Source organism: Grus americana, chromosome Z (assembly GCF_028858705.1).
Source record: "Grus americana isolate bGruAme1 chromosome Z, bGruAme1.mat, whole genome shotgun sequence".
NCBI classification, from domain to species: Eukaryota; Metazoa; Chordata; class Aves; order Gruiformes; family Gruidae; genus Grus; species Grus americana.
In genome coordinates, this window is record NC_072891.1 from 16,760,322 (window position 1) to 16,774,608 (window position 14,287).

Below are 14,287 nucleotides of genomic sequence, written 5' to 3' on the forward strand. Positions count from 1 at the left end.
CATATGTTATATGTACGCATAATTAGCTAGTCAGCACTGGAAATGGGAAGAGCATTTTATATGTGCTGCTGTTTGCTGTATGAGAGACATTTCTCCTTTTTTACCTTTAAAAAGTCAAATCTAACTCCAGCATACATCAACTAATGTATTCTTTGCCCGTATGTAAGTACACATATGTACCTTCGTCAGTGGGCAGAACAGCAACCCAGAGCTACCTGTATAAACACTTCAGAGAATCAGGAGAGGAAAATGTCACTCTCTAAAGTCTTCAAGCAGTGTGTAGAGGGAAATAAGTGTTAATTTAAAAATGAAGTCTTAATACCTTCCATTTTCAAACTTTTCATTTTGCGTCTTCTGTCATTACCCATGTTGTTGTTATCCGTAGTGCTAATGTGGAGGCTCTTCCCAGGAAGCCTTGCTCCTGTTGTAGATACCCTGCACTTGCTCTACAGTGACTTTGGGGGGTTCACACTGCTTCTTGGGGCTCATCTCTTTCTGGGGTGTTTAACAAAGTGGTGCCAGAAGATAATTAGTTCTTGATTAATGAGTTCTGAGTTAAGAAAAAGGAAGAATGTATTTGGTTAAGTGACTGAATTGCTGACTCAATATGTAGCCCTGCTACGTTGTTTTCCCTATCTAAAAATGATGGAAGCTTATATGAGTAATATCAAAATCACTATTGCAGCAGCTGAAGTGCATGGTATTTGGGTTAGTGTTGCTTGCCAGTTATAAGACATTCCTAATGCTTAACTGTGCTGTGATCCTTCCTGTGCCATTTGTACTACTTGAGCATATCATATGGCCATGATGTGTATGTATGAGAGTTGGGATTTCTGAGATGCCAGTCTCTACATCTGTTGCAAATATGTGAAATGTTCTCAGGTTCCTACTCTCTTGTTTCTGCTTACCACACTTCACTGACTCTACTTTGTACTGTACCCGCTCTTAAAAAAAGATTAAAGATCTTTAAAAAGAAAATCCATATTAAAATGGTACTCTACGGAAATTTACATCTGCCTAAGTACATGGCATGGAAACATGTTCATCTCAGAGGAAAAAATACAGCAGTCATTCTTAGAGTAAATACAATTTATTATGAAAACAAGGCAATTGCAATTTTATATTCATAAATGCATATTTAGAAATAGCTTCCAAAGAAGCCATAACTCAGTTCAGTAAACAGTACAGTAACTGATATGTTTCGATTAATCAGAAGCCACTGTGATTTTGTTCTTAGTGTGAAGAAGGCTAATATCATTTAAAAGCATTAGCTGTTTGTGCTTAATCAAAGTATAAGCAGTGGTGGTGAAATCCCTTCTGGTTGCCCTGACTTACTGTTATTTTGGCATCAAATAAAAGTAACAAAGTAACTTTTCAATAAAGAATTCCTTATTTCAGATAGAGACTTTTCAAATTGATACTGTCTCTAATATGATGCCAACCAAACTTGCCTTGGCATTCTCTTGTGCTGACATGGTAATAAAAAAAAATTACCTATGTGCTTGAGGTGTATGAAATCTTCTGCTAAAAATGAGATCGGTGGCTTATGAACTCTAACTTGAAGACTTTCTGCTTTGTGTAGCTTCAAGAGCTGTTCAAGCAATTTATTTTCTGGCAAGAATTTTCCTTAAAAAAAATTCTGAATTGCTTGAAACATCTAAAAAGGGGGGGTGATTAATTTTAAATTTTCTTTAAATGTTTTTTCTTTCACTTTCAGGTGTCCTTCAGCCTTTTAAAATGAGATTTAGGTCAAATTTTAAATATAAAAAAAAGTCTCTAAGTAAAACACTGCCTTTTTTGTGTAACATTGGAATGGGAAATGTTCAAGGGAAGAAAAAAAAAAGCTTTTTGCAGACATTTTTCTTTCTCAGTTCTGTGAAATTCAATTTGAATTTTACAGTTATTTTCAACTGATCCCAAACTGTATTTTTCAGTGCAACAAGAGAAATGGATTTGGAGTAAGAGGTAGGAAGAGCATCCTCAGCCAGATGATTTTACATATCAGTGAAGCTGGTGTTTCTGGGTGAGATTTCTGAACGGTGATAGGGAAGGAGGGAGAACTGTGAGTGAAGAAGTGAGAAACTCCATGGAAGCAGTCACAGAAAACAAGATTTCAGGAGTTCAGTCAGAAGAGTGAGTGAAGGAGACTGAGAGTGGAATCTGGATTCCGAGCTTTGTCCAAAACCAAATCTCGAGAAACTTTATTGAGGTACAAAAGATGCATCCTTTAGAGTTAGGGGCTCAAACTGGAGGATGAGACCTCCAGTGAGTGAAAGCACTGCGTTTGATGAGTTTGAGGTGGAAATTGTGTAAAGACTCATGATAGTTCTGGACTGAGAGGACAGCAAATGTTGTAAGATGAGAAATACTGAGCACATTTGTAATGGGAAAGGAGAGGCAGAAAATAGGGAAGGTCAGAAGTAAGCCCGAAGGAGAGAAAGAGAGAAGTAGTAGGACAGAGAGCAAGAGGAGGGAGCTGAAGAAGTCAGAGTGGACAAGAAAAAAAAGTGCATCTGCTTAATACTTGAGAGAAATCTTCAGATTGTTTCAGCAGTAATCCATTCCTTTCTTCCTTCCTCAAAAATAAAAGAAAGCAGAGGGAAAAATTCTTAGATTAATTCTTCTGGCTGGTGACCTAGTGGCCACACTGGGACAGTTGCCCGTCTGGAGAAGCTGTTAGGCAGCTCCCTATTGTCTTTTATCTGTGCTGCTCAGAGATCTCTCAGTAAGCGGAAGATTGATGTGGCCTGTAATTACCTTCTGTTAGCTGGGCTCTGCCTTAGAATAGCTTGAATGTTGGGACATAAAGCGAACATCAGGTTCATTCAGTGCTCTGCCCCTGAAGCACTTTTTGGATATGTAGAAAAGAAGCCGGGCCTCTTATGGGCTGGCCTGGCAAAGGAGGTGTCCTTACCTTTTGGCAGAGCAGCACCACCCGTTCTGTCTGAATGATGCTATCGATTATCTTCCCAGGCTGTTTTAGACCTCCACTCTTCATTTTTCTAAAGCATAATGAGTGTCTATTTAGCTCTTTCTTGCAGTGTCACAGCTGAATCCATCTGGGCTCATTCAAGGATGTCCTTATTCATGCACCACTTTCCTACTGACAGGTGTGGTCTTGCAAATGCAGTAGGTCCCTACCCACCAAGTCCTATTTGTCCAGCAGCTGAAAGATGCTTAGGAGCCATTCATCTAGAGTGTGAACTCCTTTTGAAAGACAGGCCTGAGGGGCATGATGTTTAACTGTACCTGCCGATCTTGACATATCCTATAGTCATAGTGGCAGCTGGGACATACTGACGGAGTGTCTGTAGTATGCTTAGGAAAGAAGAGGATGTGCTGTTAGCCTGGTGCTTGAAAATTGCTTGCGATGTAAATTATCAAAGGAATTCAGTTCTTTCTTGAGGTGAAACTCTTCTGATTTCTCCTGATGGTTCTCATTTCAGCTGTACTTACAGGAACTGATTGCTTCTGGCTGGAAAAACTATCACAGGAAAAATCTCATTCTGCTTCAGTATTCTGTGAACTGGCTTTCACAGGTGGATAGGTATAGCTGATTCGATCTCTCTGCTGGGCTCTGTATAGCAGGCTGATACTCAGAAACAACAGATTCATGGCATAGTAACTACAGCTTGCTTTGGTATTTGAGTCTGACTTTATGTGATAATTTTCATGCAAAATTAATGAGCTTGTTTGGAGAAAAGCACTCGCTGCAGTGAGAAACACTCTTGGCTTCTCACACCGCTATTGCAACCCGAGTCGCTGGACACAGTTTCTTTCTTTTTTTAGACCTTTGAGTAATCAGCTACCAAAGTAAGATGTGTTTCATAAAAGGGTAAAATCAGGGATCACTCAAAAGTTACAAGTCATAATATTATCATAATGTTCTGATAACAACATGTAGTCTGAGGACTTAGTGCTACTTTAGAAGGAAACAAAGCACTGCACAGATTGCATAAATCTTAGTTTTTCTATGTAATTTTTTTCAGATCTGTGACCAAATGCTGAAATGATACTTTTATTTTTATTACCATTGTTGTGAGTTTTCAGTCTGTTGTATAATAAGTGCTGCCCTGGCAGTCTAACTGCTGTCCACTGTTCTGATTCATTATTTTTGGCAAGGCAAGGTAACACCAGAGTTATGGAGAACAAGTTGAATTTAAATTTGTTTGAAATATGTTGGGGGGGGTTGGGTTTTTTTAAAGCAGTGTTTCTTTTCAATAGAACTTATTTTTTGTTTATCTGTATAGATCACTTGTTTTCATTCTGATTTCAGTATTTTATTTTTGAAAATCATGTTCAGGTTTTATTTCCAGAAAATTGACTTTATTTTCCTTTATGCCCAGTACAGAACTGCCTAAAGAAATAACTACTTGTCAGTAATCTTTTCAAAGACACACAGTGTAACAAAATGAAACCCTTGATCTCTTAGTCTAGATTCTTAAACACTGACAAGATAAATTAGAGCTTCATTAAATTAATGATTCAATAATTAGAAAGGAGGATTCAGAGGAAAGGCTTAGAAGAATGGATGAAGTATAAATGAACTCTGCATTAAAATTACCATTAAGCGGAAGAACAATGAATCATAAATTGCCCAGGAGCATTCTCTGTAACATCTCCCACTCAGTGACTGTCAGCATCAATTAGTCCATTATGATGAAAACTTCTGAAATTACCTAAGGTTAATAAGAAATGAAAAACCCAAATCTCTTTGCTTTAGGTTGTTCTTTTTTTCCCCCCCCCGTTGTAAATAGTTGAAGCATTGATAATTTGTAGCTCTCTTTTATACAATTAAATTTACAAACACATTGATAAACATACCTTAGAAATGCAAGAAATCTGCAAATCCCTTAATTTTTAAATGATACCATTTGCCATCAAGTTATAAGTGTTTCATAAGGAAGTTATTAGACATTATCTGATTTGGCATACGGTGATGTCTTCAGGGATCCCTTGTGATACCTGCATGCTGAAATGGGAAGAGGAAACACTCCCCATTTCTTTTCATTTAAAGTGTTAAGTGTGTTTATCTGGTTCTCTTTGCAATTACTTAGCATTTCTGTCATGTACAATATAGCCAAACATGAGAGAATTGCTGAGAAATACTTACATTACATAAGTACATATTTCTAAATACGTAAGTACATTTATATTCCTAATATAGTCTCTTAATGGCTACAGGTCTTTAAAGCTGTCTGAATCCTGCCATCAGTGGTGCTCCTGCCAACCCCTGAAAATAGGCCTCTCTGAATTCCTGAGTCTGATTTAAGATTGTTGATTTAATATTTTTAGAAGAGAAAACAAGCCTAAATCAGCGAAGAAATAATTGGCTGAACATGAGAATTGCACAAGATACATGTTCTTACTTGGCACCTCAGGGAAAACACACTCAGGAGGAATTCTTCACCCCACTCCTGTGTTAATTATTATCACCCCACCCCCCAAAAAAAATTCCTGCCACAGATACTTTCTGTTCCCTAGTAAAGAAACCTTAATTTTTGATACTAATGCTCTTACAGTTGGACTCTGTTTTGCATCAGATGGGGAACACGTTGTCTTGCACCTTTCCTGAGATGTATCAAAAAGACTTCAAGCTAAAGAGGCAGTGTGGATGCAAAATATACGTGAAAATCAAAAGCAAGACTTAGAAAGTAAATAACAGCCATGACAGGAACTCACAAAATTAAGAAGATGCATGATACAAAAAAATATTGTATGCATAAATGCTATAATTTAAATGTATACATATATGCAAGCCCATGCAGTCTTACAGAAGATGGACGGAGGAGTAAGGATTAAATGCTTGGATTCTCCATGTGCCTCACTGTGATCGACTTGCAGGGAGGTATTCTGGACCTGTGTTCCTTTTTTTATTGATTTGAGTATTAGCCAAAAGCAAATGGGGACACTGCTTTTAAAATATGACTGAAGGAAAATACAAAAGTGACTATGTAGTGTCATTGCTGTATAGGGGCCAAAATTTGTTACATAGGAAATCTCTTCTGGGTCTCTATTTCCATGGGTGTTGTAGGCCAGTAATCCCATGTATAATCTTCATTGAGATAAGGAGCTGGATTTGAGATCTCCCGACTCTGAAATAAAATGCTGAGTGCCTTCAGCGGAGAACTTTAAAAGATTTTTTTTTCTTTTTTTTTTTCTGATCTAGCAGCTTTTTTCTTGTAGGGTCATTCTTCAGATTTGGATTTTAGAAACTAGAAATATTTGAAAGTATGAAGAAAAGGAATACTGAAATCAACAAGAAATGTTTCTCCTTAATTCATAGAGTTCGGAAAACCACTATTAAAAGTCATATTGTATATGGCTCCCACAGCTTTGTTAAACAGAGAGCTCTCTAACGTTAAGGGTATTTGTTATCCAAAATTGTGGAGGAGAGCCAGAAGAGAGATATAATTAGACTATGAAAATACACAAAGTACACGTATAGCTTGCAGATAATTGATCCCAGAAAACTAACAGAAGGCAATAGAGAAGCTACAGCTAAAATGTAAATCTTAATGACTCTTTTTGCCTCTTATATGAGATTGCATTAGTGATTGTTGATGAACCAAAATAAGTTTAATATTTGATATTAATAAAATGTTTAACATGATTGTTACAGTCACTCATATTCCAGTGGTAGCTGAAGCCACAACTATCTCAGCATATTGCAGGAACAGCTGAGGAGGCTTGGATGCCTAACTTGAGGAACAGCCCATGGCTGGGGATCTACGGCGGATGGAGAGGCCACATTTTAGCCCTTCAGCCCTACGTGCGTACACACCTCCCAGCTGCACTTTTCACTCCTGGCTGACTTTAGCATCTTCCTTCTTACCAAGCTTGTGTAAATCTCTTTATTTAATGCTTAATCTATTCACATGCACTCTTTGTTGATAGCACAGGTCATGCTGACCTTGCAGCTGTATGCTCAGAGGTGTAGGTTTTAGGCATTGCTCTGCATAACCAAGCAATGTCCAGGTTCCCGGACTCTGCAAAAGGGCTGAGGAAGTGCAGTTCAGGACTGCAAAGCTTGGAACCATCTGACTTGAAAAAAGTACAGAAAGAGGAGAAGACCAGCTTGTTTTGCTACATAATTTTGGGTGCTCATGAAGACTTGTATTTTCTTCTTGTGTTGGGGAGATCTGACCCTGGCTAAACTGAAAGTGAACCTATACCATGACAAATGTTAGTTTTTTGGGGAAACAAAGTGACGGAGCATTCAGTGAGCAGTCAGTGAGGCAGGGAATGGAGCAGCTGTTTTGGGATATAACAAAAAAATGGGCTTTTTGGATTTGCTGTTGAGTGAAGAGAAGGTTGAAGAAAGTGGCCACCATCTTAGTTCACAGGTAATGCTTTGTTTGAATGCAAGCCATTTGTGGAACTTGTAAAACCAGTCATTTAAAAATTAAGATCTTTAATAATGCTTAGGATAGCAGCTATAACGTTTAACCACCAAATTAAACTCAAACATAGCAGCGATGGAGATTAGGTAAATTTGCTGCTATCCCCTAACTCTCCCTTATTTGTCCTTGAGAGCACTGTCCTAAGGTGTAGATTACACCATTTCCAAAAGTGGGGAGGATATGAGAGCCAGGAAGGTTTTAACTTTGCCCAAGTTACATACTAAGGCACAAGTAAGCTTAAAATAAAATTTGTATCTCTGAATTTTAAGCCCTGTACTTCAAAGCACTGAACTGTTCGCCCACTGTGCTGGTTAGTCATGAGCTTTTTTATTCCAGTAAATTTTATTTGTATGTTTCTGTATTAACAGTTTGCCAAATCATCCCATTCACTATGTTTTTTTCTTAGAGCAGTGACAATTTTGGCAGCATGCATTTAATAGGTGATTTTTTTAATATTCTGTGTTTCCTTTTGGAAAGATGTTTTCTACCTTTTTACAGTCCTAGTTCCTCGAACTGCAGTTTTTATCCTTGTAGTACTTTTAGTCTTTAGTCAAAATTAACAGCTTTGTTTTCCCATATCTTTTTATATTTTATTTGCATATTTAGAAATGTTTAATGAAAAAGGAGTGGGAGATGTTGATAGGAAAGCGAATCATATTATTCAAAAGCCAGACTTTCCACTTCTGCAGAAAATCGTCTGGAGCCAGCTGATCATGAGGCAACAATGCCATCCTCTTATAAAAAGACAGATATAGTAGGATGTATAAAGCAGAAAGAGAACTACTGGAGGGAGTCCTTTCAGCTTAGCTTCGATAAAGCCTCAGATAGACTGCTATTTCAGACTTGGGCTAACTGAGGAGAGTCTAGATGAAAGCTATGAGAATGATCAGCAATCCAGAAAACTTAGTTGAAAAATGGGCTTTGTTTCATGTAGAGTTTTCAGGTAGGTAAAAGACTATGAAAAAATGGTAGAGAATAACATGGGGGAGGGGGGAAGAAGAGGAATTGAATTACATCAAGACAGACTTGAGGTACATATTAGAATAATCTTCCTAGTAGCAAGGGTAGTCATGCCTTCGGATAGAGTGCATGGCCTGGAAAGGTTTCAAAATCTTTGCAGGTCTTCACTGGTCTTTAGAAAAATTCATTCGACAGAGATGAGAGTCAATCAAGAATTAATTGATTGGGCTGTCAAGAGTGGGAGTGGACCAGATGTTGTCTGGCAGTCCTGCCCAGCCATATTTTCTGTAGTTCTGTCACTAGTTACTTGTACCCAGTAATTTGTTCTGCTTGAAAAGCAAGCTGAAGTGATGGAATTGGGGGGTTTTATTGTTATTCAGCTTCTAGTAAATTCCAGTTTTCACTTTATTTCGGGCTTGTAAAAGATTTTTTTTCCTTATTTCTATTCTAGATTCCTCAGTATCTCTTCTACTTCATTAAAGAGTAATCTAGTGTTTACAGCTTCTTCCACACACGGGTTATTATCAGGTACAACTGAATAATCCATTATGTATTTTTCTCAAATAAACTGAGGCTATTATCTTGATTATAAAAAGATGCCCCAGACCTCAGATAACACTTTTAGGTCCTTGGTCTTTTGAAGTTTGTTGGTCTTTTAAGTGTGGACATGAGAACTGGCTACAAAAATCCAGTAATACATCTTTCTTATCAGCTTATACTTGGTATTTCCCTGTTAATTTATCAAGAAAATTTCCCTTTTAAGTTACTGATATGTCAGCAACAGTTTCAGATAGTAGAGTTCGGGATTTCCAGCTCTCCCACATCTCAAAATACTTTACATAAACATTGACTAAACTGTTCTTCATAACATTCCTCCAGCTCAAGTAGATAATTAACTATAGCTAGGAATATGACATGTTTCACTCATGGAAGACAGCCTGAATTTCTGGATACCACAAAAGCTGTCTTGTATGTCAAGTGAAATTGCTACCTACTTAGAAAGTCTGGACTTGTTGTCTGTTTGCATCCTTTACAATGCTGATGGTTTCTTTTGTAACCCAAAGAGGTGCATTAATTCCTATATTTGGCCTTGGACTGCAGTGCAGACCTCCTGAGCTATCCTGTCCACAGATATACTTGTAAGCATAATGCAGTGGAAAACATAAATTCACCTTTCATCCCTACTGTGAGTGCCAAAACAAATACCAGTTGTTACTCAGCTTAGTGCTGCTAAGAAAATGTTCCAGTTATCGTTATGTCAAAGAGGCAAAGACTGCCAAATCTGCAAGAACAGAAATGTGGTTCAGTGAAGTATTTAAAACATGAAGGGCAAGATTCATTGTTAGACTCCTAAGGATATGAAGAGATTGAGAAGGGGAAAATAAGGCTCTGATTTGGAACCAGAATGTGATCCCTTGTCCAGGGTATGCTGGCGAGGCAAGTTGGAAGGGTTAAAGGAGGAAAACAAGTTAACAGCCTTAGCTGTCTGAATAGAGGAAAAAAGGGAAAGATGATGGAAGGTTCTGATAGGTTTTGTTAGTGTTTCCTTGAAAGAATTTAGGGAATTCCTGTGCAGAGAAAAAAAGTTGATGAGAGAATTTGAGTGAGTTCACAACTGCAAAATGGTGTTCCAGGTGGGGATGTGAAGCCTCATTATACTAGAGAAGTAGAGTTTGAAGATAAGGAGTGTAAACCTAAGAAAGATTGTAGAATATCTCAAGTTGGAAAGGGACCCATCAGGATCATCAAGTCCAACTCCCTGCTCCTCACAGGACCATCTGAAACTAAACCATATGACTAACAGCATTGTCCTTGATCTCTGACAGGCTCAGTGCTGTGACCACTTCCCTGGGAGCCTGTTCCAGGGACCGACCACCCTCGCAGTGAAGAACCTTACCCTAATGTCCAACCTGAACTTGCCCTGGCACAGCTTCATCCCATTTCCTGGTGTCCTGTCGGTGGTCACCAGAGAGGAGATCAGCAGCCCCCTGTGCCGCCCGCCGTGAGGAAGGTGCAGGCTGCCTGAGGCCCCCTCAGCCTTCTCTTCTCCAAGCTGAACAAGCCAAGTGGCCTCAGCCGCTCCCCCGAAGTCCTGCCCTCGAGGCCTTTCACTGCCTTGGTCTCCCTCCTCCAGACACACTGGAATAGTTTGATGTCCTCCTTACAGCGAGGTGCCTAAACCTGCACCCAGCACTCGAGGTGGGGCCGCACCAGTGCAGTGTAGAGTGGGACAGTCACCTCCCTTGCCCGGCTCGCTGTGCTGAGCTCCAGGCACCCCACGGCACAGACGGCCCTTTGGCTGCCAGGGCACACTGGTGACTCGTATTCAACTTGCCACCAAATGGATGGAATGACTTGATTGGAGAAATCTTAAAAATGCATGTGAAGAACCCATTTTTCCTTCTGTTCAAGACAAATATTTTCAAAACAGGTTTAGGAGAAAATAGTTTGGGACTCTCAGCGAGTGCCATGCATCACAATTGATGCAAACTGGAGAGACAAAGAAAATACATATCAGATACAATCAGAATAAAACTCAGGCAAATTGTTTTGTCTTCCTTTGAGCTTAGTTGTAGAGGAGTTGTTTAACTGGAAATGGAAAGAAGTAAAATACAGGAGAAATACAATAAAGAGAAAAGTAGGATTCCTTGGGCCAAATCTTACAAGCACAAACGCTCTGGAAATAGTTTATCACAGATGCCAGAAATCCTCTTATGCGTCTGTTGGTAGTCCAGGCTAATGGAGGGGCAGGACTTCTGAACAATCTGTTAGAACTTGTGAATTGAGGTCATGTGTCTGATTGGAAATAATCCATCCTTCCTCAATGGCCCATGCAATCATAGGGTGTCCATAGTTTACCATCTTTCTTCCAAAGTATGTCATTTATATAATCCTCGTTTTTTTTCTGCTGCCAGCAACTTTTCAGTTCCATATCTAAACATACAGAATCATGGAATCACAGGATCATTGAGGTTGGAAGGGGATCCCTGGAGATCATCTAGTCCAACCCTCCTGCTCAGAGCAGAGTTTCATTAATGCAGTTGCCCTGGGCCATGTCCAGCTGGGGTTTGAGTATTTCCAGACTCCACAACCTCTCTAAGCAACCTGTTTGATCACCTCTTCAGTGAAAAAGGTCATTAAAACAGCATTTAGCCTTGGGCTACTTAACTAGTGAGTTGCCCTCAGCTGGACTTTGTGTCACTGGTTGAAACCCTTTGAGGTGAGCATTTCAGCCAGTTCTCAGTCTGCTTCACTGTCCACTGACCTAGTTTGTACTTTAATCAATTTGTCAAGGAAGATTTCATGTGGGACAGTATCAAAAGCCTTTCAAACTTTTTTTCAGCACTGGGCCTTTGCTTAGATGTTCTTTTGAAGACCAAAAGATCTTTTGGCACATTTGGATCCATCTCATCTTCTCCACTTTATTATTTTTTGGTAGGTTAGCATGGGACATGCTTACAAGATATAATGGGCACAGATCCTCACATCCCAATCAAGGGAGTGATTAGTCTGAGTCTGTTTCTTAAGTTTGTGGAGCAAACTAGTCCTGATGGGCCCTAGTTTAACTCAGTGCTGCAATCCTTTCAGTTACCACATGGGTTAGAATAATCAAATGCATTTCTGAGTGTCATGGTTCATCCCCAGCTGGCAGCTGAGCACCACACATCCACTTGCTCACTTGTTTCCCCCACCCCCAGTGGGATGGGGAGGAGAATCCGAAGAAAAAAGTAAAACTCATGGGTTGGGATAGGGACAGTTTACTGGGACGGCAAAGGGAGAGGGAAATAACAACAGTACTTAGACTATACAAAATGGGTTATACACAATGCAATTTGCTCACCACTTGGAACCCAAAGCCCAGTCCATCCTGAGCAGCGACCCCTCCTCCCTGGCCAGCTCCCCCCTTATAAACTGAGCATGACATCATATGGTATGGCATATGCCTTTGGCTGGTTTGGGTCACCTGTCCTGGCTGTGTCCCCTACCAGCTTCTTGTGAAAATTAATTCTATCCTAGTGGAAAACTGGGACACTGAGAATATATGTGTCTCTGAAAAACCATCACCTGTATAGTTTATTCACACAAATCTATGTTCTCCTTTTGCTGAAGTTGCAGTTTTTCCAAGAATCTTTTAAAAGGTGGCAGCTTGCCATTTAAACATCTAGCTTGCTACCTTTTGTGTAGTAGTGCCTCTTTTTCACACATAATGAAGTGTCAGAGCCAAGTGCAGATATAACTGTCCTCATGTTTGTGTGGCTTGTTCTAAACTGCAATATTGCAAATAAACAGCATCACTGCATGCAGTCTTTGTGCTATCACTGCTTGCTACCAAGAGTGAAACAAAATGTTCTGAGTACAATGAGGTAATGAGAAGTTAGGACATTTCCCTTTTGTCACCCATAAAGTAGCTAAGAGGTCTTCGCTGTTGAGCAGGATTTCAAAAGATTTTGGAAAGACTGCTGGAATAGTTTTCCCTGTCCTGCTGTAGTAGGATTCTGACTTTGTCACATGGAGATCATTTCCACTTGCTAATACCCTACGGAGTGTTTTGAAACAGGAATTTGTCGGTAGTCCTTGGTAGCTCACTTCAGTCAACAGCTGCCTTAGACTTTACAACTTTGTTTCAGTCTAAGCTGTCCCTTTATTTTTGGAAAAGAGAGTTGTGGCTCGCTGGTCAATTATTCTCTCTGAAATCAAGAGTTCTTTTGAAAATCAGCAATTAAATCAACATAAGACTCCTTGCAGAATTATATATAAATGGGTTGCACAATCAGTTAGATTCTCAGCCTGATGAAATGTGAGCAGGCTCTTTCAGAAAAGTGGGATATTAGAACTTGGCTCTGCATATTATGGGGTAGATTAAGTAAAGATTAACCATGTATGGACCTGTCTAGTCCTCTTGTTTCATGATGTGAACCAGGAGAGAACCCTGCTTACAGGTTTCACTTCAGCTAACCACACATCAGATCATTTTTTTTAACCTTGATTGCTATTGCATATTATTCTTGCTTTTGCATGGAAAATGCCTTCTATTATTTTCAAATGTCTGTTTAATTTTCCTCTCTGTTCAGTTCAAGGATTTTCTCTTTCAGTAGTGTGTGTGGGAGTTGTTTTGTTTTCTTTTTGTTAATATAAATACAGACATGACACAGCCTTTTTACACATTGCACTGAAGAAGGATTCCTGAGAAATATGATGAAATTTTCACTCACAATCACATTTTGCTTTCAATTATTTGTTGTTTAGGGATCTATCTATACATTAAAACAACACACATAAAATGAAGAAAATTCTATGAGTACAAATTAAGATTCCTGTTGCTCTTTTTTAAGTCAGTGCTAGTTAGGCAAGGAAAACTCTCTGTTAAAATATTAGTTTCTTCTTGTTAAGTCTAGTGTAGTGTGGCCCTAGGCATTCCATCTGAATGTACACAGCATTTCTTTAGACATTATTTATGGGGTTTTGCAGGCTGCTTTCTTTTCCTTGTTATTTAAAGAGTCCGATACTGTGAAATCGGGTTGTCTTTTCATAGTCCCACCCACTAGAAAACAAATTATTGTGAGTTATTCAATTAATGTGGCCACCGTGGCTGACTTTTTAAAAGGCTTTAAAAAGCTGACTTGCATCCTTGGGAAGAAGTAACATTCCATGTTGAATTAATGTTATTTTTATTTATATACAGAAGTACTACTAATTCAAAACCATTTTAGATACTTCTGCTGTGCCAAATATCATGGGAGTGATAAAGTGCTTAGGAATTCTGAACATAACAAATGACGTACTACTTTTTTTTTTTAACAGCTTGACATCTTTCTGAGACTTACACACTGTTCTTTTAGAGAAAAAGGAAATGTTACTTTCTTAAAATTACCAGTTTATAGGTCACTACACTGTAATTCATTGTCTGAAGTAGTAGCAGCAAG

The 14,287-nt window shown here is 39.0% G+C and overlaps 1 protein-coding gene across 6 annotated transcripts in view; it reads left to right on the top strand.

Moving 5' to 3' along the window:
- GHR (growth hormone receptor) overlaps positions 1 to 14,287 on the top strand; it is a 132,125-nt gene that overhangs the window by 27,635 nt on the left and 90,203 nt on the right. The window lies entirely within an intron of this gene.